Genomic DNA, 19,658 nt, shown 5'->3' on the forward strand with positions numbered 1-19,658 from the left:
AATGAAACACTATCAACACCAGTAGAAAAGTCTCCGATTTACAAGATTACCTGGTAGATTTCAGAAGGATTCAAATCTCATGAATTTTTACTTCAATTAGTTTTTCATTCACTTTCAACTGAGAAAAGACAAAGACAAACTACCTGGTTTTGAACCCAGTCCCACTACTCACTAACTTCATCACCTTGGGTGAGTTACTTAATCTGTCTGTGCTTTCCTCAACTGTAAAAATTGGAAAATAATAGGGTTATTATTAACGACTAAGTGAATTAATAGGCGTGAAGTGCTTAAAACAGTGCCAAGCACTACCAAGCACCACAGAAGTGTTATTACCCTAATGTTTATATTTTCTGAAATAGATGCAGATTTCATCTAAAACTATCAAATTTAGGAGAAATGGGCTGGCTCAGTCAATACAGCATGAAACTCTTAATCACTGGGTCATGAGTTCGAGCCCCACATTTGGTGTAGAGATTACTTAAAAAACAAATAAATAAAATTATCAAATTTAATCACACAATTTGCAGATATAGGATAGACTGTCTGAAAACCAGAGGAGGATGTATACTAACATTATGTAAAGTGAGCATAACCATTTGGGTCTGTAGGGATTCACACACGTGCACACAGACTCTCTTTCTCCCTCCCTGCTCTTATACTATTCTTCCTTCTGCTCTACCTCTTACTTCCTCCTTCTTTCCTCCCCCCACCACACACACACATACACACACACACACACACACACACACACATATAAGTAATTTAAATCAGGTCCACTCTAGAGCACGATGTACCAATGATCTCAGGATCTTTGGATCCCAAAATAAATCCCAACAAAGATGTGAAATACTACTCTTCTTGCAAATATTTCTAAGGACCCATTACAAAAACACACACTGAAAAGGTATATTTGCTTCTTTTATTTCAAAAGCCTGCTGGAAATTTCCAAGGCACATTTGAGCCACAAAGCTGATGGGTGTTCAAACATGGACTCTTTTCAGTCTTAGCAGAAAAGGCCTACTAAAATTTTACATTTTCCTCCAATTGTGAGCGCAGAAAGCTTTTCATTTTATTCCAAAGGAAATGATCTTACCACAGTTCAACGGTATCTTTATTGTCTGAATAAAGTGGGCATCCGGTGGCCATTACGGAGAGCCAAATGCTAAAACCCAAGGGTATAAAAGTTAAAAGCAACTTAATGGAAATGTCAGTTACAACATTCTTTCTTTGATTTACAAGAATCAAATTCAGAGAGAACCCTCAAGCAAAAGACTTATGAAGAGTTTCAGCACAACATAATGGAAGCACCCTACTGCCCCTTCTCCCTGCCCTTTCCAGTATACAGACTTTTCAATAATCATATGCTTTTGCTCTTCCACATGGCGGAGAATTCTACTCAAAAGTACTACTACATATAATTATTTCATTTCACCAATAAGCACATCCATACTTTTCTACTAATACTGACCAATCAAATAGAAAATCCCTATCTCGGGACGCCTGGGTGGCTCAGTTGGTTGGACGACTGCCTTCGGCTCAGGGCGTGATCCTGGAGTCCCGGGATCGAGTCCCACATCGGGCTCCCAGCTCCATGGGGAGTCTGCTTCGCTCTCTGACCTTCTCCTCGCTCATGCTCTCTCTCACTGTCTCTCTCTCTCTCAAATAAATAAATAAAATCTTTAAAAAAAAAAAAAAAGAAAATCCCTATCTCACTATATTACCTGCTTTCTTCCTATTATCAGAGTGACATAATTAATTTTCTGATTTGTTAGTTTGGAGTATCAAAGAGCCTTATTTTGCTTACAAAAATAATTGCTCAGTTTAGGCCATCCAGTTACCTATCCATTGAAGCCACAACTATAAACACAGCCAACAAATGATTGTGGTTCCTGTCTTCGCCCTACCCCTAGTTGTAAAAACCTTACTCAGCTTTATTATTCAGAACTTGGCGCAGTAGGCTTCAGTTTGAGATGAATGATGAACAGAAAGTTGCATACTCAGATTGATGTTTAGCAATGAATTGGATTCTGGGAGCTCAAGGAAATAGGAGGAAACAGAAGCCGTATTTTATTTTCAAAATTAATTTCCAGCAGAATCGATTTTCTTGCTGACTTGAGATGCTAAGTTGCAATTCATAAAGCTGCTTTGGGTCTTGATCTAAATATTCATTCATTCTTCAAATGAATGTTTGATTCTACTATGTGTAAGGCAATGTGCAGGATACTAAAGGAGGGGTTTTTTTTTTCCTTTTTTTTAAATGACCCTGTTTCACTCCTGGACTTTTCTCCTTCCCCAGCTTCCCTTCAGGCCAATCATACACAGCCAAATGGCACTCCCATTCCCTCAGAATGCCAACGTTAGGATCCCGGTTTTTTCTCCTTAAGCTCCTGCATACACTAATACCTGTTATTTTCTTTTTTATTATAAAGGTACTACCTACAGTGATTTTTATAAAATTCAAACAGTCAAGAAGGACATGAAATGAAAAAAGAAATTTTCCTTCCCACGAAATAACATGTTTCTTGGGACTTTTCACAGAAATTTATCTTCGTAATCAAGAATTAAGATTTAAAAAAAAAATAAGGGATCTCAGGATACATATCAATGCACCTTGCTTAAAAAGGAAAAAGAAAACTTACAGTATATTTTGTGAATTTTTCTTTATCTGTACTTACAGATTTGCTCCATTCCGTAATGTACTAATACATTTAACCAGTACACTCTTGGAAGATTCTTAAATTATTTCCAGTGTTTTGCTATTATAATGCTGCAATGGATATCTTTGTATGTTTGCCAGCACACTTGTGCAGGTATATCCATAAGATAAATTCCTAACCGTGGAAGGGTTGAGTCAGAATGTACACATTCTTAATTCTGAAAGATCATCTTGTGGCCAACACCACTGGCTGCCTACAACTGCCCTTTTCCCCCGGCCAGCAAAGCTCCAGTTTCGACCCCTCTCCTCTTCGTACCCATCTGCTTCAGGAAAGACTAGGCCTCTATTGAACCCACAATTGATAAGCGAACCACGGGAGCCCACTCTCCCATGCAAGTCATCAGTTCGGGGTGGCCATCTGACCCAATTTTGCCAAAGGGGGAGGGGGGGTCCTAGCAAAGGTTTCCTCTGCTTTCTTCTTTTCCTGTCCCAGGACATCCCTATATATGAGCACACAGGTTGGAGCAGCGGCAGCTGCAACAGGACTGTAGGAGAGATGAGCTCAGGAACAAATCAAACACCAAGGCTGGCAAAGAGAAAAAAGGAAATGCATCTGGGTCTTCCATTAATTAATGCCCAAACTGCCCTACCTTTGGACTTCTGGTTTACAAGAGATAATAAATGTCTTTACTATTTAAACCACTTTTTAAAATTTTTTAATTGTTTTATTAACATATAATATGTTATTTGCCCCAGAGGTACAGGTCTGTGAACTGTCAGGCTTACACATTTCACAGCACTCACCATAGCACATACCCTCCCCAATGTCCATAACCAGCCCCCCCGCAACCCTCAGTTTGCTTTGTGAGATTAAGAGTCTCTTATGTATTTAAACCCCTTTTAATTGAGTTTTATTTACTTGCTGGTGAAGGTATCCCCACTGCCAAACCACTCCCCAAAAAGAAGTCCACTGGCTTTAGAACCTACCCATGGTGCATGGGAGTGTCTCATCTCCTCACCCCCTTTATCCCCGTCTGTTCTCAGGGCATTCTCACTCAGTGGCCAGTCTTTTCTTCCTTGGAGAGCCTGAAAGTTCATTTAAAAAGGACACCCGGCAAAGAGGTAATACAAGGGCTGACTCCTCTTGGCCAAAATTTCATTCTGCTCCTCCCAAGACATTGCCTCCCAAGGCATTGCACTGAGGCCTGAGGCTGAGTTGACTCCTAACAGGAAAGTAGAGGCTGCCATCACAGGGCTGGGATATGCTGGCGCCTTAAAGCCAGTTCTCTGCTGGGCTGAGACAGTCACAGGCATGTAGAAGGACAAGCCCTAGACTGGGTACTAGGATCACCTCCTTTGGATCTGCTACCTATGAGCCACTTGGCCTAAGAGAAGTCACCTAGCCCTCCTGAGGCCTGTTTCTTCAGATAGAAAAGGAGGACTCTGGAAATGAAGGCCCAGGGTCCTTATAAAGATGAGACAGCATGCATGAAGGCCCTGTGTCACTGCCTTGTCCACAGCAGTTACTCCCGTGGACCTCTACTGAGAAGGGACCCTGCAGAGGGTAAGCCAAACCTCCGGCCTCCCTGGATACTTTGGCCCTTTGTCCTCTTTGCTCTACCTGTTGCTCTCTTGCCATCAATGTGGGAGCAGATCAAGTCATGACTACTGACCAGAAGGAAACCCAGTGCATCCCTTCTGCCCCTCCCAGAGATATTCGGAACTCCCAGGAGCACCAGTACAGTGAATGAATACAAAATGGTATCCAGCTACCCAGGAGTCAGTGTGTGTCAGGCTAGTTTATAACTACCAAGGCCTAGGGTGGTAGCTGGACAAAACGTCTTTGATTCTTCACCCAGCTGGCCTAGGTTCCACAAGCTCCCAAGACACTGGTTTTCCAGGTTCTCCCATGCTTCACTCCACTATAATGGAGTAACACAGTCACATTCTTCACCATGTGACTTTACAGTATGTCCCACTAGAATGGACCAAGCGCGCTTTTCCACCCGACTGATACTGGATTTGGCCACGTGTTTGTCGTCCAATGGAATGTTGGCAGAACATTTGGAAGTTATGAGCTAAAGTCTGAAGAGTCATCATGCATTTCCACTTGATATCTTACGCTATGGTGATCCACCCCAAGATGCACATGCACTAGGTAATTGCTGCCCCTTCAGCCTGAGCCCCAGAATAAGAAACACGGAAGAGACCCGAAGCCAAATGGAAGCCTGGCCCAGCCAAGGCCAGCATGGGCCAACCTGACCACACCCAATCAACAGATGACCAAGTGGGAAAAATCAATGTTTGTGGTTGTGAGGCATGGTGATCTGGGGTTGTTTGTTACCCGGCACGAATATGCAACAACAGTTAACATAACCACTGTAAGAGCAAAAAAGACCATGATAAATTTGCCTGGTACATATTAGACATGAGATAATAAAACACGTGCACTTATTGTAGGGACAACTTACTTCATTCATCAAACACGCAGAGCATTTCTATACATGTGGCACCATGCTGGCCCACAGGGAGCTAAGAAAAACAAAAAATACAAAGGCAACCAATTCCTGCCAGCGTCTTCTTAGTCGAGCAAAACTCCAAGGTCCCTAATCCTACTGAGGTAAAGAGCTCTGGGTTAACAAAGCTTCTCTCCATTTCATTCATTCATTTATCGCCCGAGGTTAAATCACAGAAGGGATGACATTCAGCATCTGCGCACATAAGTGATCCTAACTGTCTATTTACTGACGGAGGAATCTACTTTCTTCTACAGATGTACTAGTTAACTAAAACACAAAAAGGGGAAGTTATTTTTGTAAAGACAGAATTGAAGTTATTTTTTAATGAGTTCCTTCGTTCTATTAATTTTTCCTTATTCATTCAACCTATATTTACTGAGCACCCATGATCTGTGGCGCATGAGGCAGCACACACAATTCTCAGGCCCAAGCCTTGACTGCCGAGGTGCAGCCACAGAGAACAAATGAATTATTTAAAAGTATAGTTCAGGGGGGTGCCTGGGTGGCTCAGTGGGTTAAGCCGCTGCCTTAAGCTCAGGTTGTGATCTCAGGGTCCTGGGATCGAGTCCCGCATCAGGCTCTCTGCTCAGCAGGGAGTCTGCTTCCTCCTCTCTCTCTCTGCCTGCCTCTCTGCCTACTCGTGATCTCTCTCTTCAAATAAATAAATTAAATCTTTAAAAAAAAAAAAGTATAGTTCAGGGGCGCCTGGGTGGCTCAGTAGGTTGGGTCTCTACCTTCGGCTCAGGTCATTATCTCAGGTCCTGGGATTGAGCCCCCTGTCGGGCTCTGTGCTTGGTGGGGATCCTGCTTCCCCCCCCACCTGCCTACCTGAGATCTCTCTCTCTCTGTCAAATAAATAAATAAAATCTTTAAAAACAAATAAATAAATAATAAGGGTATATAGGTCAGGTGCGCCTGGGTGGCTCAGTTGGTTAAGTATCTGCCTTTGGTTCAGGTCATGATCTCAGGGTTCAGTGGGGAGTGGGCTCCTCCCTCTCCCTCCCCCTCTCCCTTTCCCCCCTGCTTGTGCACAGGTGCTCTCTCAAATAAATAAAATCCTTAAAAATAAATAAATAAATAAAAATAAACGTATAGCTGACATATCTGCACAATGTCCAAAGTTTAAAACAAAAACAAACAAAAAAGAAAACCACACAACTCCTTATGGTTTAACTCCAAAGTCCCTGCATTTTACTTTTCTTTTTTTTAAGCTTTTATTTATTTATTCGACAAATAGAGATCACAAGTAGGCAGAGAGGCAGGCAGAGAGAGAGAGGCAAGGAGGAAGCAGGCTCCCTGCAGAGCAGAGAGCCTGATGCGGGCCTTGATCCCAGGACTCTGGGATCATGACCTGAGCTGAAGGCAGAGGCTTTAACCCACTGAGCCACCTAGGCGCCCCTGCATTTTACTTTTAAAAAGATTTCATTTCAACTGCAATGCGAAGATTTCACCATTCCCCTTTCTCCTCTTATTGAGGACAAATATTAGATGGTTTCAGCCATATTCCTTCTTTAACTCTCCTCCACACAGAAAGTTGCGGGAGACTCATACATTCAAGAGGCTTGGGCATGAAGTCTTCTCAAAGGTCTTTTGGAACACTAAAACCATATCCATGGGTTTGCCCTTTTTCTTCCCATGTTTACTTCCTCCCTCAAAGAGCTCTCATAGACTCATCAAGCATGATTTCTCCATCTGGAAGTCATGCTTTTTAAGGGTCCGGTGATACCACTCTCCCCCATGGACTGCACAAGCCTGCCAGTACACAGGTAAATTAGCTTTGAAATCAAGGAGCATTTCTACAATTCTAACTGGGAATTCACAAAAGGGAAGCGCCAGAATGAAAAGAATGTATGCATGTAAACCTCCCTACCCAGACATTGCTCCAAGCACTTTAGACATAAGAACTCATGTACAGAAGCCAGGATTTGGACGGAGCAGTCCAAGGCCAGAGGCCAGGCTGGTAACCAGCAGGCCCTGATACTCTTCGGTAAATCTCAATCTGTGCCACAGAGTCTGGTCTTTCCGAACCCTCCTGTCCTCATTCAGCATAATTCAGATCCCCAGGGAAGCGGCACAAAGGGAAGGCATCCTAGAGGGCCCTTTATTTCAGGACATAGCTTTTCTCTGCATGCTTCTCTGTTTCAAACTCCATAAGCTCCCCCAAAACAGCCAACACCCTGCTTCCTCTCGGGGGCCGGGGCAGGGGGCTGCTCATCTCTCCAGAACCAGAGCAAAAAGTGGAGCGACCTCAGCTCTAGGGGCCGTTGGCCTCCTTTACACCAGAAAGCTCCAAAACCTGACCGAAAGCTCAGGCTTCTCCTGAAGGAGCCAGAGCCCCAGAAGCCCGGAGCTGCTTTCCTAAATGCTTTCAGTTCTTGTTACTGATGCCATCCACCCTGTTCCTAAGGACAGAAGAGGGGCTGTGGGGAACACATCACCCCCCTTTCACCCCGGTCCCTCTCCAGGGAGCTAGTTTGCATCTCAGAGAGGCTTTAGGCCTGTGGATCTTCCCCAGGTTGGCCTAAAGGGGGAGGGACAAGGGAGAGAGTCAAGATTGTCTGGATTAATGACAAGCCACAGATCTGGCCCAGGCCTCCACCTGGAAATCTCCAGCAAAGGATATTATTAAAGTCACAGGTTAAGGATCACTCACTCCACAGCTTCTCATTTAGAAGCCTACAGTGGCGTTCAGTGTAAACACTTCCCAAGAATGCTTTAAAACTGGGGGGAGGGTTTTATTAACCAACTTCATTGAGGGCCACTTCTCATTGTGGAAGGCTTTTAAACAGAGGAATGAAAGGGGCCTGGTAGGTGTTTTCCAGACACTTGTTTTTAAAACCTGCCACTCTGTCCTCGGGAAACGAAGCGCAGCTTCCCCCGTGCTCACTCCTGCTGCTAATTCTTCAACAGAAACAAAATCCCTGATAAGACCTGCTCCCCCGCAGCACCAAGAACCAGGCTGCTTCGTTCCAATCTTCATTTCGAGGGCCATTAGAATCACCAGGTGGGAACCGTGGAAAAAAGAAGACGGGCCAAGAAGGGCCAAAAGGAAGAAAGGAAGAAAGACCCTGAAACGCCTGCAAACCAGACAGGACTTGGGAAAAGCACAGGCCAATGGAAATGAGGCGTGGGATGATCTCGGGGAAGGCCAGGTAAATTAGAGGCATGAGGTCCCGGCACTGACTGGGATACGCCTGGAAAGCCTGAAACAAAGGGCAAGACACCAGCCACAAAGGCCATATAGTGTATAGCATGCCGTGTATGAGAAATGTCCAGGACAGGCGACTCCCAGGGAGCTGGAGAGGAAAGCAGGGGGTGCAGGCCCTGCGGTTGGGGGTAGGGGGACGGGAAGTGACTTCTCTGCGGGGATAGGGTTTCCCTCTAGGCGGATGGAAAACGTTCTGGAATTAGCAGCGATGGCTGCACAATGCTGTACATGTACTTAATGCCACCGAAAACCTAAATTGCTCAAAGCGGTGAACATGGCCAGTCTTATGTTACGTGCCTTGTACCACACTGAAACGTTAAAAGATACTGGAAACTCCAGAGAAAACCTTCTTCAGCTCCTAAACCAAGAGCCATCCCTTCCTCACCTGAGTAAAATTACACATGCTGTAGACCAAAGTAATAAAGAATGCTATTTTCCTAATAACAACACATGTACCCCAGTAAGCTCCCCGGGCGCGCCGCCCACTCAAGGACACTTCTCAAGGACACGTCACTTCCCCGCACCTGTGCTCAGGGGGGTGGTGGTGTTATCATCAGCCTCGTTTCACAGGTGATGAAACCGGGGTGTAAGGAAGGTCAAGGAGGTGGCCCAGGGTCACAGAACAAATAAGGGAAAAGCCAAAGCTGAACCTAGAGGGAGGGGGGACCCGCTAGTTCACAGCCACAGGCATCCTCTCAACCCCTGCACGGCCTCCGAGTCATGCGCTCGCCGCCCGAACGGTTTCCGGGCTCCACCGCGCCAGCAGCACCGCGTTCTTTGGCTACTGAGCCTGAATCCTTTTCTTTGGCTACTGAGCCTGAATCCTTTTCAGTGCGGATTACAGAGTGGCCGCTTATGAACGGGGCTCTCGGAAACACACCACCAGAAGGCACGCCTCGGAGCCGGACCGAAGCTTCGTATGCGTACAGCGATTTTCACGTGGGCACACGTGACAATTATTTCATTTCGTTTTCTTTAGTCCTGGAACGGCATGAGATAAGAGGGTTACCTGGCCTCTGTTAAGGAAAAGAAAAGCAAGCCTCACAAGGTCTGTGGCTGACCTTAAGCCACACACCAGGGCAGGAGCCTGGCTTCCACCCAGGGCCCCGCTCTGCCATCCGCCACTGAAGACCGGACAGCAGACCGGGATTATAACCTACCCCAGACGTTAAGGGGTTTAGCATCTAAATTATTGAAATTGATATGTAAATGTCTGTGTATTATTTATATGTAAATAGATGCAAGCAATTACAAATGAAGCTAAGCACTTGACGGAGAGGAAAGTACTCTTCCCACACTTCAGGGGCACCTGTGGGGAACCCCAGAGGCAGCAATAAAAGGTTCATTTCCATTTCCTCCTCCCTACTTAAGAAAGAAGGGCTCTCTCGGCCCCTGGCGGGGCTCCCTCTGGCAAGAAACGCGGAAAAACAGCCACCGCTGTTAGAACTCCCGCGTGCCAGGGATCTCAGCCTGGCAGGACTGACTTTTGGGGCCAAATAATTCTTTGTTGTGGGGGCTGCCCTGGGCACTGGAGGGTCTTTAACAGCATCCCTGGCCTCTATCCGCCAGATGCTAGAAGCCACCGCTACCCCCAGTCTGACAACCAAGAATATCTCCAGAGATCGCCACCTGTCCCCAGCGGGGCCCCACCTAAAAACCAGTCTCTCGTGTCAAAGAGACGTGGTCCCAACAACTCTATGAGGCAGGCACTACACCCCCATTTTACAGGTGAGGAAACAAGTCCGTCTGGATGGAAGGGGGAGCTGCCCGGAACGCCTCATTCCTGGTGAAGGGCAGTCGCAGCTCCCAACACGAGTCCGAGAAACCCCAAGGTGCTCCCCCGCTCCCTTGCTGTGGAGACAGAATGAGGACACAAGGGACAGAACCACTTTCTACGGCTGTGGCCCTAGCAAACTAGACGGGGACCTGGAGCCTTCTGGTATGTGGTGCTCAGCCCCAAAGAAAATATGGTCTGCTGGCTCTCCGATAAGAGTCGTCCCAGCAATGTCTCAGTCTGAAGGGCCTCCTTCCTCACAAAGCACCCTGCAATCCCGGGGGCACTGCCAATAGTAACTGCTTTTCCCACAAACATGAGATCATGGCCCTGGGAACACAAATTCCATTTTTTTTTAAGATTTTATTTATTTATTTGATAGAGATCACAAGGAGGCAGAGAGGTAGGCAGAGAGAGAGGGAGAAGCAGGCTCCCTGCTGAGCAGAGAGCCCAATGCTGGGCTCGATCCCAAGGACCCTGGGATCATGACCTGAGCTAAAGGCAGAGGCTTTAACCCACTGAGCCACCCAAGTGCCCCCAAATTCCATTTTTTAAATGTGCTTTTTTTTCAGGAATTCTGATTACTTTTATGAAACACTCCCCTGTGCTCCCTCTTGTTTTTTGTTTTTTGTTGTTTGTTGTTTGTTTGTTTTCTGTTTAGAAATCACTGCAGGGGTGCCTGGGTGGCTCAGAGCATTAAGCCTCTGCCTTCAGCTCTGTCATGATCTCAGGGTCCTGGGATCCAGCCCCACATCGGGCTCTCTGCTCAGCAGGGAGCCTGCTTCCCCCCCCACCTCTCTGCCTGCCTCTGCCTACTTGTGATCTCTGTCAAATAAATAAACAAATAATCTAAAAAAAAAAAAATCACTGCAGCTGCTAGAGAGAAGAAATACAGGGACATCTTTGTGTTCCCAAAGGCTGCTGCCTTCCATCCTTCCGTCCACAAAACCTCGCCAAGCACCTCTTTTCTGCTCGACACAAGGATACCCAGTCAGTGGTGAGATCCCTCCTCTTCATATGTCTGCTTGTAGGTTTGTGGGAAGTAGAACATGTACACAGAGGGCACCGATGGTGTTCTAATTGTGAGATAAAGGCATATACAAGCGGGCTTTTTTGGTCAAAGAAATGCAGCAGCAACTAGAGCTCTGGGTCTAGGGAGACCACCTGAGCCATTAAGAACACAGCTCAGGGCCAGACGAGTCTGAACCCCGGGGCCCACCACTCTGTAGTGACACAACTTGAATGACTTGCCCGATGTCTCATGGCCTTGTTTCCCTCACCTGTAAAATGGGTTTATGGGAGTACCTGGTCCCTAGAGTTGCTCTATTAGAAGTCTCCCAGACAGAGCTGGAAGTAAGTTTTCTAGGAGGATCTGCTAGAATTATGAGAATTACTGATCTTGGACAAGTCTCTGGGGAAGTCCAAAGATGACCCCCCCACCTCCTCTCTTCTGTACAGCACCCAGCTGCCTCACACCCAAGAAGTTAGCCTCACTCTAGGGACCCAGCGCTGTCGGTCCAGAGCAGGCCAGACACCAGGTAACCAATCCACATGTGGCCCAGGGTGGCAAGGCTGAGCCAGTCTCCCTGCATCTGGAACGAAGCGGCTCAATCCCCAAACCAAAAATTCACAAGGAGAAGAAATCTTAAATTTGGTAAAATCTACCCTGCAGTCTCTTGCCAACTACCCCTATCTCTCCCTCTATTCTTTTTTTATCAGTTCCTCTCCAACGCCTAAAGCTTCCACTGTAATCACACTCTCAGTAACTTTTCAGGTTTTTGATACTAGATTAGGGCACGGAGAGAGGCTAATCAACTTTTCAGCTGCTACTGTGTAATTCTAAGTCACTGTTTTTAAGAAGGAGGATAAAAATCCCCTAGGCAAAAATCTTTTTTTTTTTTTAAGTGACCAATACAGCTACAGTGAAGTTCAAAGATATGTATTAATTCATAGGTTATACAGAACGTCTTCATGGCTTTGATAACTGGGCCATTTCTTTTTCCTTTCAAATGAAGTCCAAAGAGGCCAACTGTTTAGAGTCTGAAATCCCCAAACTCCCACTTAGTACCCGACTCCAGACCTCACCAGGTTCTTGACCCAGAAAATGAGACTAACAATACTGATGTCACAGGATCCCCAGGAGGAGTCCTGGCCACAGTAGGTCCTCTCCCCGGTATGGGCTATAGATTTGCAAGGGAAAGCAAGAAGGCCTGTTTCAAATGCGATAAAATGCAAGGAGAGCGAGCCAGGGAGAGTCAGAGGTTAAAAACCAAGAGAATTCCTGAAGCCAAAACTAGAAAATCTTGGTCACCTTGCCTCAGTCCTCTGTGATTAAGGCCAAATAAACAACAGTGAAATATTATTAATAATAGAGGGGCTTCATACTTCTTAAGAAAAAAAAGCTACATAGTAACAACCTGAACCATTGTGTACTCTACCTAGTGCAAGCAGAAATGATACCACGTGACTGGCGGCAGGGAATAAACCTGTCCCTATAAACAAAAAGTCCGCCAGAAATTGTCTATGTTCATGACAAATGTCCTGCGCTCTAATCCCTAACATACTAATTCCATGAAGACCCTGTACTGAGTCCCCTGCAAATGTTCCCTGGAGCCAATCCTTCTCAGATTGAAATACTGAGCTACAACCCACCATAGCAATGAACACACACTCATAACCTTGTTTTAAACTCATCTTTACTAATTATAGCCCCACAGGGCCTTGAAGCCTTTACTACCTGTAATTTTAGGAGCTTGAGGTAATTGCTATGCAGCAAAGGTTTGTTTTTGTCGAAAGCACCACATAAATAAGAACTGAACGTGCACAGCTTTATCTTGTTCCAGAGTGTTCAACACTGGATTTTGCTTTTAATTTCTTACACCACAGCCAAGTAGCTACAGAAACTCAGAGGTTTGCAGAGCCTGCAGAAATGTGGGCCTCTCTCTCTCATCTAGGATGTGGGATCCATTCAGTCTTTCTGAACAGCCTAATCTACGCTCTCCATTAAGAAGCAAAACATATCACCTGGTTAAAGGGAAATGATAAATCAATCCCAACCTTAGAGGACTGGATGTTAGAAAAACAGGGCACAGAAAACACACTTTCTTAATCAGCTCTGCTTTAGTACACGGAGCCGCAGAAACCACGGAAGGCTCTTGAACCTCCACTCTGCTACTTCCTTGCAGCACTCTGAGCTACCGCAGGACCCAGGCCCTCGCTGGGCCTCGGCTTCCTCACCTGTAAGGTAAAGCCACTGTCTCCTGCCTCTGGAGTAGGTACAGATTCGGAGCTACGGAAGACAAGAGCTGGGCACAGGACCCGGAGCTCAGAAGGGGGTCAACAAACAAAAGGTAACACCTCTTATAACCCCGGGGTTATTAGCCCAATGGGTCAGCTATTTGGAAACCACCGTCTGGAGCGGAAAAACAGTGTGAAGTCCAGTTCTCGGTCCAAAGAAATGTGAACTAAAGTGACAACAGAATGATAAAGAATGAGTGTTGCTTGCTGGCTGGAGTTGCAGACAGGAAGCAAATCACTTGCTTTGAAAGTACCCAGCTGTGTCTTTAAGGAGGCACCGCGAGCTCTCCCGCCCACCCAGCAGAGGTAGCTGCGGCTAAGGATGCTTCCTTTGCGGGTTACCAGCAGCCCCAAATGGATCCAGCCCCGGATCCAGCCCCGTTCCCTACCAGCTTCCCAACCCCAGGGAATGCCCTGCCCTGCGCGGTTAAGCCCTCCCTCCACCAAAGGCATCTGCCAGAATCTGGCCTCCTTTCCTCACTCCCCACTAGCTCCCTGCATGATCTCTCCTCTCTGTCATACTGACGTCAGTCATTTAAAACTTGATGTCCAGGAGCGCCCCCGGTGACTCAGTCGGTTAAGCATCTGACTCTTGATCTCAGCTCAGGTCTTGATCTCAGGGTCGTGAGTTCAAGCCCTGCGTTGGGCTCCACACTGGCTGTGGAGCCTACTTAAAACAAAAAGCCTTGATGTCGAATCTAGTCAATTCTAATTTAAACCCTAACAAAGCTTCTCAGGGGCCTGCCCATGAACTGAGAAGGCATTTGGTCAGGTGCAGCTGGCCAGGGCCACCTGGCTGCCCCTCACAGTTCTTCGTGTGTGTTGTGATTATAAGAGCTCCCAGCTTACTGTCCCCCACTGTTTTCATCTCGGCCAGACATCAAGCTCCCTAAGTCAGGGATGTCCCTTGTTCCCCAAGAACTCAGTAAGGGAATGCAGAGCTTTGCCGGTAATAGGGGCAAACAAAGGACAAACAAAACCTGGTGTGAATTTAAGCTTGAGGCACTGTCTCTCCCAGGGTATATTGGCTCAGGGGACAGAGGGAGGGCAGTGCCTGACAGAGGAAGGTAAACGCAGGCTGGAATCTAGGCATCGGGCTGCAAACTCCCATAAGCTTCCCCGACATGAAAGCCAGTCAACCGTGGTGATATTCCCATCACATCCCTTTTTTCTTTTCTTTTCCATTGTCAGAGTCTACATGCTGTAACTTGTTTCTTGATAACACCAATGTCATGTGACAAAATAAAGTAAGCACTTGGTCATTCAGGGAAAATTACCCAATTTTCAGTTCCCTTGAACTTTGTTTTTCACTGCTGATGCCGACCTCTCAGCCACTGCACTGCCCAGATCAGAGAGAGCAAAGAAAGGAAAGGCACAGAATCAGCTGTTGTTTTTTAAAGGTCGATGGCATCTCTTAGATAAGTGGGTTTCAGGGGGAAAGGCAGTTAAGGAAGCCATTACATTTCTTTAACCACTCTGCACCCCAACTGTACAAGCAAGTTAACTGTCCCTACTTAAAGAAAAAAAAAAAAAGAGGAAACCAACAGGGTAGTCTACTCGTAACACCAATCAAAAATCACTCTTCTGAGTGTCATATACCCTTCCTCCAAATGAAGAAGCCCCTTGCTAACTTTCTTCTTGTTTTCCTTTACTTATTTCCAATCACTTTAGAATATCAGAGTTGCAAGCCCTAAGTGAGAAATAGTTCAGTAAATTTGTTTGGAGCCACAGATACTTACTTTTTTTTTTTTTTTGGCCAGGTGCACTATTTTATTCAGTGCATCCGCTGCTGTTCAAGGGCAACTTTTCAGACACCAAGAATTCAACAGCATCCTCAAATAAACATTTTCCCCCAAAATGGCGACAAGATTCAAAAGGTTATAAGCCACACGATACCATGCAATACCACAATAAGGCAGGCTTCATTTTGTTGGTCTGGTCCAAGGAGGGGGAAAAAAAAAAATCAAAAGTAGGAAAACACTTTCCATATGGTCGTGTTCCCCAAAGGTTGAGGATTCAGGTCAGGGGCCCCCCTGTGAGACCATGCACTCCACATAACCTCCATTCTCAAGCCAAGACAATTAAGACCGCTCCCACAGCAGCCCCATTTCCAGCAATTGAACACAGTGATAGGAGCAGGGTATGCAAGCAGAAGGTGGGAAAAAGAAAATCCAACTGGCAGAACCACAATTTTTTTTCCAAAAGTGAATGGTTCTTTTGACTCATGGGAGGGGCTAGAAATGAACTAAAACGCTTCTCCACCTCTGGAGAGCTTTCTCTTAAAAGTCACCCCGCTCCTAAGAAAAATGCCAATTAGAGCTCCAGTCAACACCTATAAATAAATAAATAAATAAATAAATGCCACCAGTTTGTGGCCAGGTAGCAACATCTGGGTGGGAATCTAATAAAAACATCATACTTGGATACAAGAGAAAATTAACCAAGATTCAAGCAGACTGTCACAATAGCACAGACCCTGAAAACACACTTTCTTAATAAAATATATACGATCAAATTCAGTCAGTACAGATACCCATGTTCAATTTTTCCTTTGTCCTATTTCCCTGTCATTTTTAAGATCATCCAAAACGTGGCTAAGGACTCACCTCAGCTGTGCGTTACTACCGTAAGGCACCAATTCCGTAATTCAGGTATTTCTCTATCAATAAGAAATATACACTGTGTTACAACCGCTGTGTGATTAAACACAACAGGAATAAGCTTAAGTCACAAATGCTGGCACATTAACACAAACTCAGCCACAAAACCTTAAGGATCTTGTTAGCTTGCTTTCTTGAAGAACAAAACCTCACATCACAGGCAAAATCATTATCTATGGCAGAGGGTCTCCAAAAGTTCACAAATCCCTTAAATACTGTCTTTTTAAATCTGAAACCTTTTCCCCCTAGAAGAGTCACACTTTGTTTTGCCTGAGCAGGACAACCCTGTATTATAACCTTGATCCTGCAAGGACTTTGTGGCTTTAATTCCTACACTTCCCACCTCCTGGACAGAAAGTGCCCAGGCAATATTTACTGTAAACAGAAAGGCAGCAAGAAAGCATACTCCAGAAAAAGGCACCATCTGCCGTCTAAGGTTGGCAAGCACCCACCAACAGGCTCTTCAGGTGGAGAGGTGGCCCACAGCAGGCAGTCAAAAGTGCCCGAGATGAGCTGTTAGCACCGATCGTCCCCAATACAAAAAGTGGCTGTGAGAGCAAGCGCCAAAGCCAGGAGGTTCTCTGATAGGGCTGCACCTAAGAATCACCTAGCTTCTTGATCCCATAATCCAGACTGCCCCACCTCCCACCCGACCCTCTGAATGAGATCTCTAGAGATGGGATCTAGACATTAGTATTTTTAAAAAAATAAAAAAGAAAGAAAGAAAGAAAGAAAGAAAAAAATAAAAAGAACAACTCCCTAGATGTGCGGCCAAGTTTGAGAACCAGAGCCCCAAAAGAATTCTCAATGTGTTTTGAACAGCGCTGGAAGGGCACTGCTTCCTTGGGGTGGAATGGGTCCGCACACAGTAAACACACAAAGTTTTTAAAAAATCCTGTGTAACTCCAACATGATAGCCAAGCACCTGTCTAGAGGCCAAGGAGTGATGCAACTTGGAAAAGTCCCTTGGAAAGCAAGGCTCTGTGCTCTGAGAGAGGCGGGGGCTTTTAGGGAAGACCTGCCTGTGGCCGGGGACCGCCGGGGAGAGAGCCGCGGCCACAAGCCCTTTCTCCGCAAGGGGCTGTCTGCACGAGCACGCCGAGAAATTAAGTAACACTGGGTGGGACAGGGGCTGAGGTGCTCCGTGTGGGTCCTTGGCTTCCTCGCAGCTGTCACAGGAACCCGGGGGTCGAGGCAGGGCGCAAAGGCTGCCAATCCCTCTTCTCTGCAAGGAGGTGGGTCCTGGAGGCCCAGCCCCAGCCCCGACGCGGCTCCGCCGGAGTCCGCACCATCTGTTGGGCCGGGCGGCCGTCGGGAGCCGCGAGCGCACCTTCCAGCCCCGGCACCCGCGCGCCTGGCGGCGGGCGCGGCACCGTCCCGAGCCCGCAGGGCGGACGCGCCCCCGCGCACCTGGCGGAGCCCCAGCCCCTCCGGTCCCGCCGCCGCCTCGGAGTCACATCGCCCCCCGGCCCAGCGCCCGAGGCCGCCTCACTCACCGCCGCCGCCGCAGCCGCCGCCGCCCAGGTCGCGCTCCCGCCACAGCCAGCAGAACCCGGCCCGAGCGCAGGGGCCGCGGCGCCGCCAGGAGGCCGGCCGAGCCCGGCCCGCCCCGCCCTCCGGGGAGGAGGGGCAGGGGGCCGCGCGGGGGCGAGAGCAGCCCGGCGGCCGCGGGACCCAAGCCCCCTGGCTCCCCAGCCTCCGCCTCGCGCGCCGCCCGCTCCGCCCCGCACCCAGACTAGGGCTGGGTCGCGCGCGCCGCCCCGCGCCCGCCCCTCTCCCCACCGCACCGCACCGCACCGCACGCCTCACGCCCCTCTCCAGCGACGCTTTGTCTTCCCCCTGCCCCGGATCGGAATGTCCTCCCACCTCCCCTCCGCCATCGCTGGGTGTCTTTCTCCTGCAAGCCTGAACTTTCCAAATTCCCGGACACCCCCGCCTGTCTCCCCCCACCCCGTCCCGCCCCCACGGCCCCCGAGCCCAATTTTCGCTTTACCCCTCCCTGCAGCCCTTTTAACCCCAACTGGGCAGAAACTTTTCTTCCACCGCAATCGACAAATATTTATTGAGCACCTACTATGTCTAGACACTGGGGGAGGAGTGTCAGATAATGGGTGCCACTTACAATCTAACAATAATAAAAGTCTGTCCCTGCTAGGAAGGCCAGAGACTGGGGTGCCCCAGGTCGCACAGTTGATGGTAGTAGGACTGGGATTGGAAACCAGATTTCTAGCATCTAGTTTAGGCCCGTTCCAGGGGAAACTGCAGGATGCCCCTGACCAGCTGGGAGAGCCTGACACCACGTATGAAATGAGGAACAGGATACCTATCCCACCAGGCTGTGAAAGTTGCCTGAGAAAATATGGAAATGTCAGGCAACCGGTACTTAGTAAGTCAGCCGTTGCGGACATACTGAATGAAGAAGACACTTGAAAATTCAATAATCTCAAGTAACAATATAAGAAGACTTTAAAAAGTAATAGTGAATGGAAGAAAATATTTGCCAATTATATAGCTGATAAGGGATTAATATCCAAAAATATATAAAGAACTCCTACAACTCAGTAACAACAACAACAATGGAAAACCAGACAAACTGATTTAAAAATGAGCAGAGGATCTGAAGAGACATTTTTCCAAGGAGGACATACAGATGGCGAACAGATACGTGAAAAGATGTAAACATCACTATGCAAAGACATCAGGGAAATGCAAATCAAAACCACAATGTCATCTCACACCTGTTAGAATGGCTATTCTAGAAAAGACAAGAAGTAACTATTGGTAAGGATGTAGAAAATAGGGAACCCTTGTGCATTGTTGGGAATGTTAATTAGAGCATCCATTATAAAAAAAAACAGTATGGCAGTTCTTCAAAAAATTATAAATAGAACCACCATATCATCCAGCAATTTTACTTTTGGGTATTTATCTGAAGAAAATGAAAACACTAACTCAAAAAGATAAATGCACAAGCCCCCCTTCCCCACCATGTTCATTGAAGCATTATCTAGAACAGCCAAGATAGAAAAAGAACCTAAGTGTCCATCAGTGGATGAATGGATAAAGAAAGTGTATGTATATATAACATATACAAATATGTATATGAATAAAGGATATATACACATATATATACAAATTTTATTTTAGCCATTAAAGAAAGATGGAAATCTTGCCATTTGCAATCGCATGGATGGACCTTGAGGGTATTATGCTAAGTGAGATAAGTCAGAGAAAGACAACTTAAATGTGGAATCTTAAAAAAAAAGAAACTCATGGACACAGAGAACAGAGATGATGGGTGGGAGCTCTAGAAAGTAGGCGCTCAGTAAGTATTTCTTAAGTGTCTTAAAAGCATTAATCACAGGCACTTAGGTTGCTCAGTCAGTTAAGCATCGGACTTCAGCTTTGGTCATGATCTCAGAGTCCTGGGATTGAGCCCCATTTCTGGCCCCAGGCTTACTGGGGAGTCTCTCCCTCTCCCTCTGTACTTCCCTTTTTCCCCAACCCCCACCTTGCTCCTGCATGTGCTCACTCTCTCAAATAA

The 19,658-nt window shown here is 46.8% G+C and overlaps 1 protein-coding gene across 1 annotated transcript in view; it reads right to left on the reverse strand.

Annotated features, from left to right (window-relative positions):
- Positions 1 to 18,003, reverse strand: part of CGNL1 (cingulin like 1) — a 162,471-nt gene extending 144,468 nt beyond the window's left edge. Inside the window, exon 1 of the mRNA XM_044231610.1 lies at positions 17,981 to 18,003. The gene's annotated coding sequence lies outside the window, so the exon portion shown is untranslated. The remainder of the gene's footprint in view (positions 1 to 17,980) is intronic.
- Between the last annotated feature and the right edge of the window lie 1,655 nt (positions 18,004 to 19,658).

The sequence above is a fragment of the Neovison vison genome, chromosome 13 (genome assembly GCF_020171115.1).
Source record: "Neovison vison isolate M4711 chromosome 13, ASM_NN_V1, whole genome shotgun sequence".
Classification (NCBI taxonomy): Eukaryota; Metazoa; Chordata; class Mammalia; order Carnivora; family Mustelidae; genus Neogale; species Neogale vison.